The sequence below is a fragment of the Rana temporaria genome, chromosome 5, assembly GCF_905171775.1.
Source record: "Rana temporaria chromosome 5, aRanTem1.1, whole genome shotgun sequence".
Classification (NCBI taxonomy): domain Eukaryota; kingdom Metazoa; phylum Chordata; class Amphibia; order Anura; family Ranidae; genus Rana; species Rana temporaria.
The window spans coordinates 367768338-367780627 of NC_053493.1; the positions used below are offsets into that span (position 1 = coordinate 367768338).

Consider the following 12290-nt stretch of genomic DNA (forward strand, 5'->3'; position numbering starts at 1 on the left):
GACCACTACACTGACCACTACATTACCCGATTCCTATACTGACCACTACACTATACTACACTGACCTACCTGATTCCCACACTGACCACTACACTAACCCACCCGATTCCTATACTGACCTACCCATTTCCTATACTGACCACTACACTGACCTACCCGATTCCTATACTGACCACTACACTAACCTACCCGATTCCTACACTGACCACTATACTAACCTACCTGATTCCTATACTGACCACTACACTACACTGACCACTACACTACCTGATTCCCACACTGACCACTACACTACACTGACCACTACACTACCTGATTCCTATACTGACCACTACACTACCTGATTCCTATACTGATCACTACAATATACTACACTGACCTACCTGATTCCTACACTGACCACTACACTAACCTAACCGATTCCTATACTGACCACTACACTAACCTACCCGATTCCTATACTGACCACTACACTACACTGACCTACCTGATTCCTATACTGACCACTACACTATACTATACTGACCTACCTGATTCCTATACTGACCTACCTGATTCCTATACTGACCACTACACTATACTACACTGACCTACCTGATTCCCACACTGACCACTACACTAACCTACCCGATTCCTATACTGACCTACCCATTTCCTATACTGACCACTACACTAACCTACCCAATTCCTACACTGACCACTATACTAACCTACCCGATTCCTATACTGACCACTACACTGACCACTACACTACCTGATTCCCACACTGACCACTACACTACACTGACCACTACACTACCTGATTCCTATACTGACCACTACACTACCTGATTCCTATACTGACCACTATACTATACTACACTGACCTACCTGATTCCCACACTGACCACAACACTAACCACTATACTACACTACACTGACCTACCTGATTCCTATACTGACCACTATACTACACTGACTACTGTACTGACCACTACACTACACTGACCAGGGCCGGTGCAAGGATTTTTGCCACCCTAGGCGAAACCTAATTTTGACACCCCAATTGGCTCCGCCCCTGACTATACGGTGTAGGTGGTGGGGGTGGGGGTTTTGTGGTGCCTTTCAATTAATGGAGATGGCGTTGGCCGGGGATCGAACCCGGGTCAGCTGCTTGGAAGGCAGCTATGCTTACCACTGCACCACCAACGCAAAGTAGCATGTCTTTGTAATGTGGGAGGAAACCGGAGTACCCGGAGGAAACCCACGCAAGCACAGGGAGAACATGCAAACTCCATGCAGATAGTGTCCTGGTCATAATCTGAAACAAGGACCAAAGTGCTGCAAGGCTAACCCCTAAGCCTCTGTGCTGCCCATATGCGGCCTCTGTTCTCTAAGGCCCGCCCCTGCTGAGCGGGGTAAATCACTTATGTCCACTCAAAGGGCCTTCAGAAGAAATCCAAACTTATCCTAAACTATAATCTATAACACTCCTATAATAAAACACACCCAAATAACAAAGAGGGGTACAGTGGTCCCCAAATTAGCAACACGATGGAGCTAAATATTCCATTCACCCTTAGGCCTCATTCACACGGGGGGTATGAATCCGTACCCCATGGGAGGACCGTGTTTGCCGGAATGGGGATGCACAGGTGTTCCCAGCATGCCGTGTAGGCAGTCCCATTGCTGTCAACTGGGGTGCAGTGACTGTACCCAATGTGACATCTGTGTGGGTGCTGGTGCACGGCCCCGAACGCACCTAGGATGCGTCCGCACAACTGCACCCACATGGATGTCCTTTTTGGGGTTAATGCAGCCCCCACACAGGGTACAGATTCATACACCCCGTGTGAGTGAGGCCTTGGACTTCTCCATGAATGACCTCACTGGCGGGAAGAGTTCTCATTTCTCCAGCAGAGAAAGCTTAAAGAAAGCTGGAAAGACTTCTCCGATCTCTGAAGACAAAAAGAGTTCCAACCTCCACTTATAGCCGGTCCAACACACGCCTCAAAAACATACCGCCTTCAACCTCCTCTTATAGCCAGTCCAACACACACCTCAAAAACATACCGGCCTCCAACCTTCCCTTATAGCCGGTCCAACACACGCCTCAAAAACATACCGGCCTTCAACCTCCTCTTATAGACGGTCCAACACACGCCTCAAAAACCATACCGGCCTTCGACCTTCTCTTATAGCCGGTCCAACACACGCCTTCAAAAAATTCCGGCCTCCAACCTCCTCCTTATAGCCGGTCCAACACACGCCTCAAAAACATACCGGCCTTCAACCTCCTCTTATAGCCGGTCCAACACACGCCTCAAAAATATACCGGCCTTCAACCTCCTCTTATAGCCGGTCCAACACACGCCTCAAAAACATACCGGCCTCCAACCTCCTTTTTATAGCCGGTCCAACACACGCCTCAAAAACATACCGGCCTTCAACCTCCTCTTATAGACGGTCCAACACACGCCTTAAAAACCATACCGGCCTCCAAACTTCACAACATAATTACTTTGTCGATCGACAATACATAGATCAAACATATCACCTGTAAAAACGTGCTTGAGATGTTGGTGGTAAACAGCCTGCTAGGCCCGGGGGAACCAAACCAAGTCCTCCAAAAGCTGCCTCATATCCAAAAGTTGCCAAGAGTATAAATGTAGACATTATGCTTTAAGGTTAATTAAAAATATCACATTCTAAAGGGAAAGGTAGAACAATGGGAGGAGGAGTTTGGAAGAGGCAGAGAGGGAGGAAAGAAGGGGGGATGGAAGGTTCCGGGTAAGGAAGGGGTGTGGGGGTTCCCCCCAACCCTCACCCCCTTCTTCTTCCAACCTTCCCTTCTCCCCCCTTTCCTCCCTCTCTGCCTCTTCCATACTCCCCCTTTGTTCTACCTGCAGCTTTGTATCTGACAGAGGGGAGGATATAAAGATCACATAGAGGCTTAACAATCACTTTAATATCTCCTTCTGTTCTAAAATTCTATGAAAAGGAATCATTTTGGGGTGAAGGAGCCTTTGATCGATGAGTGGAGGTGACTTATCCAGAGTACATTTTGTATAGATCAGTAAACATAGTACTTACCAATCTCGGTGTCTGTATCCCGGTGATGTCCTTTGGCTTTACAGCAGGACCCGAAACATCCAACAACGGCTCTGAAACAGCCGCGTACAAATGCCCGGGTCTTCTTCATTTTGGAGGGCTTTTTGGGGGTATCTGCAGGCTGGTCACTGATACCTCCTTCCATAGCTGCCCTTCCTTTGCTGGCTTTCTCTTTGGTGTTTTTCAGAGAAAAAAGCTTTTTACATTTAAATTGTCTCATTATTAAGAAATAAAGAAACTCTCTTAAAATGTACAAGAATAGAAATCGCAATGAAATCTAATCAAATCGCAAGAAAAATCTCAGGAGAGATTAGAAACACGTCTTCACTGGTCAGTGAACACTCAGCGACTGCTGTCTTCCCTCTGCACTGCCTTATATTGGCTCAGGACATCACAAAGACCTTTTTGCTATGACATCACAAAGACCTTTTTGCTATGACATCACAATGACCTTTTTTTTAAATCTCATGATGACTCTGCAAAAAAAAATAACTGCCAGTTTTTCTTAAAGGAGCCATGTCCTTTTTTTTGAACTTTGTGAATTCAGCTTGTAGGATCAGTATACGGATCTAATAGGGGTACAGCTCCTTTAAGAAGATGTTATTGTGAATGAGATTTAACCCTTTCAGTCCCATGGCTGAAATAAAGATCTCTATTCTTATGATAACATCTTTTCATTTCTTTTATTTTCTTGTTATTACACCCTAATTATTTCTCTTTTTTTAACCCTTTCACTACGAAATCATATATATTTAATTTTTTATTTTTAACCCTTTAACTGCCAAACCAATAGTTCCCCCCCCGTATTTGTTACATTATAAATAAAGGAAATCCTGTTTTGTTTTTAGTGTTGGATGGAGTGGAGAGGGATTATTAGAACCCGTCAGGCTTTTTCCTTTAAAAAGAAATTGTCCGTTATTTTTTTTGCTGAGTTATCATGAGTTGTTGTTTTTTTAAATCTCTTGATGACTCAAAAATAAGACGATTTTTCTTAACCACTTGCTTACCGGATGCTTAAACCCCCCCCCCCCTCCTGTTCAGACCAATTTTCAGCTTTCTCACTCTTTGAATGACAATTGCGCGGTCATACAACGCTCTACCCAAATTTCATTTTTTTCTCACAAATAGAACTTTCTTTTGGTGAAATTTGATCACCTCTGCGGTTTTTATTTTTTGTTAAAAAAATTAGACCGATTAAAAAAAAAAAAAAAATACAAAACCGTTTTATATTTAGTGGGAATGCTTCAGCATTTTATTCTGTACATTTTTTGGCTCTGCGTAACTTCTGCATACTTTCAGCTATTAAAACCATTCAACTTTTAAAATGTTCAGCTTTCAGCTAATGATGGGACTTCTTCAACTTTTTTTTCTACTATTTATACTTTTTTTTAAATTATTAAGCTTTTTAACACTTTTTTTTTAAACATTGAAGTCAATGAGAGCATGTGACAGTTTTTGATGGGGGCAATTTGATGGGGAGGCAATAGAATGGGGCACTTTTTGATGGGGCAGTTTTTGATGGGCCAATAGGATGGGGCAGTTTTTGATAGGCCAATAGGATGGGGCAGTTTTTATGGGTGGCAATAGGATGGGGTTTTTGGTGGGGCAGTTTTTAATGGGGGGCAATAGGATGGGGTTTTTGATGGTGCAGTTTCTGATGGGGCAATGTGATGGGGGCAGTTTTTTATGGGACAATAGGATGTGGCACTTTTTGATGAGGCAATAGGATGGGGGCAATTTTGATGGTGCAGTTTTTGTTGGGGCAATAGGATGGGGCCAGTATGTGATGGGGGCAATTTTTGATGGGGCAATAGAATGGGGGCAGTTTTTGATGGGGACAGTTTTTGATGGGGGCAATTTGATGGTAGTTTGTTGGTGATAATATGATGGGAGACATTTTGATGGGGGCAGTTTTGATGGTAGACATTTTATAGGGCAATTTTAGTGTGCAGCTCCTGCAAAAGGTAATTACTTTTAAAAAGATGCTAATTAGTGGGAATGCTGATTCTCACTGTAACTTTGTCTTACGGATTTAAGCTATCCATCCAGTTAGCTTTAGCAATTCAGCTATTCAGCATTCCCATGCATTTTCTGCAGGAAATGCATTTTCTAGTTATACAAATGAAATCCAAAAAACAACCAAAGTGATGCAGTGAAAATGAAGTGAACAGGAAAAAGGTGGCCGACATGTTTCCCATTGTGTGATTCTTACTTGTAGCTAAGAGTAAGCACCACATGATGTGAAACATGTCGGCCACCTTTTTCTTTGTTGTTCATTTTCACTGCATCGTTTTGGTTGTTTTTTTGGATTTCATTTGTACAATAAAGACATTGTTTTATGGAGTGCGGCAGTCCAGGATCTTCTTCTATCCCGTGTCGCGCCTAGGTGAAACCTAATTTTGACACCCCGTTTGGCTCCGCCCCTGTCTATACAGTGTAGGTGGTGGGGGTGGAGATTTTTGTGGCTTCTTTCAATGACCCCTCCTGCCTTGTAGTGGAGGTGTTCTGTGCTGTGTAGTGAAGGTGTGCTGTGTAGTGAAGCTGTTCTATCGTTGGCATTGTGAGTTACACTGGTTGTAAGGGTCACCAGTTGGTGTTGGAAGGGATCGCTGGTTAGTGTTGGAGATGTCACTGGTTGGAATTGGGGGGTTTTGCTGGTTGCCATTGAGTCTCATTTGTTTGTGGGCAGTGGCGTAGCGTGGGTTGTCAGCGCCCGGGGCAAGGCAAATAATTTGCGCCCCCTAACCGACTTTTAGTTCTCCCTGAGTCTTGTCCCTTCCCTTCCTACAATAGTATTGACCAACCTGATTCCTACACTGACCACTACACTAACCTACCCGATTCCTACACTGACCACTACACTACACTGACCACTACACTAACCTACCTGATTCCTATACTGACCACTACCCTACACTGACCACTACACTAACCTACCCGATTCCCACACTGACCACTAGTGGTGCAACGGATCACAGGTGATCCGAACGGGTCACCCCCTTCGGATCGGCACACACTGCGATCCGCGGATTGCCGCGGCTCCGGAGCTAGGCCGAAGCCACGACCTTTCCTAATGTTATGGCCGTGGCTCTGGAGCTAGGCCGAAGCCACAGCCTTTCCTAACGTTATGGCCGCGGCTTCAGCCTGAAAGGTAATGTGAATCCGCGCTACGGAATAAGGTTTTAGAAAATATATGCTGAAAGAAATATATGCTGGAAGTATAATATGATATACAACAGTGGCTGCCCCTACATGTGTACCCCACCTAGGTGGAGTGTAAAATGGATAAAAGATGGTAGTAGGTGGTGGCGCCTACTGGTGGAGGTGATGGTTAAAATATAAAAATGTGTGTCCAAAAAATTATATATATATATATATATTATATATATATATATATATATATATATATATATATATATATATATTTATGTGAAAAATAATGTGGTATGCCTTCCCTGCTGTGTTCTCACAGTTAGTATTGGTCATCAAAAAAAGTGCAGAGCATAAATATTAACAAAATATTGAATGGTATATGTCAAATGATCTGACATTGATATGGTCTATCAGATAAATAGATGAAATCAATTAATACATTTTGCAGTGTTACCATCAAAATTCATGTGTAAAAATATATACATATCAGTTGAACTGAATTGTAAGCTCAAATGTTCAATCCAGTGTTTGTAACATAAAAGCTGCTAAAATTGATTAATATTAGTAGTCCATGCAATAAAGTGCTGTGCGCTCCGTTCCAATTCTAATAATTTGTTCAGGTGATTCACTCTGTGCTCCCTTCCTCCTGGGGTGACAGGCGTTCACAGTATACGCTCTGTGCAGCGCTGTGGCAATTCCTATTAATCCCTTATGGCAGGGATCGACAAATCCCGGGCGCCAGGTCGCCATGGCGACTAGAAATGTCCTGGCGACTTGGCTTGGAAGGTGGGCAAAAAAAAAAATTCTTATTTTTTTTGTGAGCTGGTGCCATCTGGTGGTGGCCGTTGGTATTACAAGTTAAGCATTACAAGTTAAACAGCAATTCTAATGTAATTTTTCACTATTTTCACTGCCATCTTCTTCCCTCTAATTAGAACCCCCAAACATTATATATATTTTTTATCCTAACACCCTAGAGAATAAAATGGCGATCGTTGCAATACTTGCTGTCACGCCGTATTTGCGCAGGGGTCTTACAAGCGCACTTTTTTGGGAAAAAAATACACTTTTTTTAATTAAAAAATAAGACAACAGTAAAGTTATCCCCATTTTTTTTAATATTATGAAAGATAATATTACGCCCAGTAAATTCATACCCAACATGTCACGCTTCAAAATTGGGTTTGAACACCGTTTACATATGCAGGCGCTGCTCACGTATGTGTTCGCTTCTGCGCGCAAGCTCGTCGGGACGGGGGGCGTTTTCTGGCTCCTAACTTTTTTAGCTGGTTCCTAGATTCCAAGCAAATTTGTCAACCCCTGCCGCCGGCCATGCGCTAAGAATAAAATACCCCCTCCTCCGAGTACAAATCTTCCCCCCTGCTGAAACCCCCCTCTCAGCGCAAATCTTTGCCTCCATACCCCATATGCCCCCCCAAAAAAACACTTTAAATTCTCTAACCTTAAAATTCCCCCTCCTAGTACTACAAATCCCCCCTCCCAGCACAAATTCCTTCACCCCCTCCCAACACAAATCCCCAAAATCACCACTCTTAGCATTCCCGCTTCCAAATTTCCCCTCCTAGAACAACACTTACGCCTTGCTGCCCCCCAAATTCCCCCTTCCAACACAAGTCCCCTCCCCCTATCTGCTTGTGGTGTCCCCCTCCACCTCACATGATACCACAGTGCCCAGGGCAGCCGCACCTCCTGCCCACCACTTGTCCTGGCCCTGCATGGTATTACCGTTGACTTGAAAAGGGAAATAAGGCAGTTCAAATGTAGCAAAAATGGGAAATGTTGCAATTATAAAAATGCCAAACAAAGTAATAATTGGTAAAATCAATAAACGCTGCTTTACACTGCTTCATATTATTTCATTCAAAATTCAACATTGCTTCCCAGACCTTTCAAATATGTGTCTCCAATGCATATAAGCAGCAAAACACATACACCCCCATACACAAGAGCTTCTGCAAATTGGATAAGTGACAGCTGGCCACTGAAATAAAGGACTGATTTGCATGGCTCCGCCCACTACATTGAATGGAGACCACGCCTCCTCTTTTTTGATGGAACATAGAACATATAAATACCTTTTTTCCTTTTATGTGGGCAATGATGTACTTCACTGAAATTGGCAATTGCAATTATGATTTTTATGTCGTGCAGACTTCTAATTGCCATGTCCCCCATCTGCCATGCTGCAATTAAAACAAAAACAAAATGGGGGAAAGAAAATGTGGCAATATTGTTCATATGTTTGCATTCATTTCCAAATCTGTACTAGTAAAGAAAGGACAGCTGGAAGCTGATTGGGTGAAAAGGGCAACACCTCCTCCTTTGGTTTGCTTTTCATTGCTGTGCCTCTGTTAGCTGAGCCTTCCCTGTATATAATACAGATATTCTACCACATGTCCAAAAATCAACACAATGCAAATTTCACAAAGGAGCCGATGTATCGCTTCCAAGTGTTTAAATCTGATCATGCCAACAATATGCCCATGTAAATTGTCTGCACCTATGCTGTGAGCTCATTTTGGCAAGAAAAGAAAGTGACATTTGTGTAGGAGGAAAGCTTTTAGGCAGAGCTGTCGGGTCCCTTTTTATTACAGGAATATTGATAGTGTCAGTGCAAATTAGGCGGCTCTATTCTACTAACAAATAAGGTGTCATTTTTATTTTGAGCTCTGCATGCAAATCTCTCTAGTCTGGATAAAGATCACAACTAAGGGCCAGATCCACGTACAGCGGGCGCAACTTAATTTTTGGGATTTAAGTTACACCGCCGCGAAATTTCTACCTAAGTGCCCGATCCACAAAGCACTTACCTAGAAATTTTCGGCTGTGTAACTTAAATCTGTCCGGCGCAAGGCGTGCCCAATCTAATGGGGCGAGTCCCATTTAAATTAGGCGCGCTCCCGCGCCGGACGTACTGTGCATGCTCCCGACGCGATTTTCCCGACGTGCTTTGCGCGAAGTTACGTTACGCCGAGTTTTGTGAATCGCGCCGGGTAAAAAAAGTTGCGTCGGGAAAAAAAAGAGATGCGGCGGGAAAAAAAAAATTTTTTAAAAAATTTGAAAGCGTCGTGGGAAAGAAGGGTCTGCTTTTACAAGGTGTACTAACTTTACACTTTGTAAAAGCAGCCCTAATTTTGCGACGGCAAACTAATACTTACGGAGAAAAAACAAAGCGTAAAAGCTTCGTGGATCTCCGTAAGTGCTAATTTGCATACCCAACGCTGGATTTCGACATGAAATGCCCCCAGCGGCGGCTGCGGTACTGCATCCTAAGATCCGACAGTGTAAGTCCCTTACACATGTCGGATCTTCTGCCTATCTATGAGAAACTGATTCTGTGGATCAGTTCCATAGATAGAAACAGGGATACGACGGCGTATCAGTAGATACGACGGCGTATCAGTAGATACGCCGGCGTATCCCTTTTGTGGATCAGGCCCTAAGCTTCTATAATAACAATGGGGCAGATCCACGTACCTTCGCGTAATCTTCCGCCAGGCGCAGCGTATCTAAGATACACTACGCCTCCGTAACTTTTTTTTTTTCGAATCCTCAAAGAATTCGCGCCGTAAGTTACGGCGGCGTAGTGCATCTTTGGCGGCGTAATGGCGCGCCATTCAAATCTCTGTGATGGGTGCGTGTTTTATGTAAATACGTCGTGACCCAACCTAAATGACGTTTTTTTTTAACTGCGCATGTGCCGTCCGTGGGGGTATCCCAGTGCGCATGCTCAAAATTAAACCGGAACAAGCCAATACTTACGACGGTGCCGTCATTCTACGCAAATCCCTATTCGCGAACGACTTACGCAAACAACGTAAAAATTTCAAATTTCTACGCGCGAAGGACGGCCATACTTAACATTGAGTACGCCTCATAACAGCAGCTTTAACTATACGCCGGAAAAAGCCGAATGCAAACGACGTAAAAAAACGTCATACGTTCGTGGATCGCCGTAACTAGCTAATTTGCATACTCAACGGGGAAATAAGACGGAAACGCCACCTAGCGGCCGCCGAAGTATTGCAGCTTAGATCCGACGGCGTACTAAGATGTACGCCTGTCGGATCTAGCCGAGATGCCGTCTTATCTTGTTTTGAGGATACAAAACAAAGATACAACGCGCAAAATTTGAAATTACGCCGGCGTGATACCTTTGTGGATCTGCCCCAATATGTCCTCTTACTGCTCCTTTTTTAGGTAAAAGAGGCCTCAGTAGCTGCACACTGAATATTATAAATAAGTACATGACTACTCAAGAGAAAGGAAATAATGGGCAGGGCTGGTGTTTTTTCGTCCCACTTATATCCCAGAAGAGCAGCAGATAACATGTCATAAGAACTTAGAAAGAAAAAGAAAAAAAAAATCTGTGGTGCTTAGGTCAGGGAAGCAGATGAAGAAAAACAATAAATAAAAAAAGTAAAAAAAAAAAAAAACCTAAGGGTATTATTATACATAACGGGCCAGATCCACAAAGATCTGCCTATCTTTATGCAGGCGTAGCGTATCTAAGATACAGTACCCCGCCGTTACTTACTTTTTTATTTATTTTTAATCCTCAAAGAATTTGCATCGTAAGTTACAGCGGCGTAGTGTATCTTTGGCGGCGTAAGGGAGCGGAATTTAAATGGATGTGATGGGGCGTGTTTTATGTAAATACGTCGTGACCCGACGTAAACAACGTTTTTTTTAACGGCGCTTGCGCCGTCCGTGGGGGTATCCCAGTGCGCATGCTCGAAATTAAACCGGAACAAGCCAATGTTTACGACGGTGACGTCATTCTACGCAAATCCCTATTCGCGAACTACTTACGGAAACGACGTTAAAAATTCAAAAGGCGACGTGGGAACGACGGCCATACTTAACATTGAGTACGCCTCATAATAGCAGGGGTAACTATACGCCGGAAAAAGCCGAACGCAAACGACGTAAAAAAATGCGCCGGCCGGACGTACGTTCGTGGATCGTCGTAACTAGCTAATTTGCATACTCGATGCGGAATTCGACGGAAACGCCACCTAGCGGCCGCCAAAAAAATGCACCTAAGATCCGACGGCGTACTAAGACGTATGCCTGTCGGACCGATCCCTCATTCCGCCGTATCTTGTTTTGTGGATACAAAACAAAGATACGACGCGGGAACTTTGAAATTACGCGGCGTATCAATAGATACGCCGGCGTAATTTCTTTGTGGATCTGCCCCAACATGTGTAGTAACCTCTTAGTTAGACTGCTAGGCAGTGGCGGCTGGTGCTAAACTTTTTTGGGGGCGGCGGCAAACAAACCCCCCCCACTTCAGGTTTGCACTCACCCCCTTCCGCGGTCACGATGCTGCGGCTTCCTCAGCTTCTTCTCCCAGCCAACCCGATATGTTCCCTTAAGTCCTGATTATTGATTCGCTAGTGTCACAATTGGGTGGGTTCAGGGCTCAGTGCTCTGCGCCCCGAGTCCAGCCCCTTTCAAGCCAATAAGAGCCTCAGGCTCTAATCAGGTGGCTTGAAAAAAAAACTCATAGAAACCTGAGTCTGACACCCTGCATGCAAACTAGGGGGGCAGCACCCATGCGCCCCTTTTGTATTGGCCACTCCTACTGCTAGGTCTGGTAAGTTTGGCAAATTTAGTCCTTAGCTCTCTTGTAAGTAGTTGAGCCATGTGTGATTTCTTTGGGCTGCTCTGGGGTTTGTAGGTTTGCTTCTCCTTGTTTTCTGGAGATTTCCAGGATCTAGTGGGTGGAAGAGTCAAACAGGTAGCCTAAATATTTATGCAGCGCCAGCCAATTCCGGGGGAGGTGTGCCCAGTGGCAGTTGGAGGATGCATAAAATGTTTGGAACCACAGACAGTGTGGTCTGTTTCCTGGAGGAGAGGTTCCCAGCAGTAGTGTATTTAGGTTTTGTGCTGCCCTAGGCATGACTAAACTCGTGCACCCCCTAATTTAAATATGACCCACCCCTTCCTGTCAAGGCCACACCCCTTTCTGTTTAAGACCCACCCTGAAATTATCGAGTGGGGACACTAGTTCATTGGAT

At 44.2% G+C, this 12290-nt stretch overlaps 1 non-coding gene across 1 annotated transcript; it reads right to left on the reverse strand.

Moving 5' to 3' along the window:
• Window positions 1–1119: 1119 nt before the first annotated feature.
• On the reverse strand, window positions 1120–1191 carry TRNAG-UCC. The gene has a single exon. It is a non-coding gene; the product is annotated as a tRNA-Gly (tRNA).
• Window positions 1192–12290: the final 11099 nt, after the last annotated feature.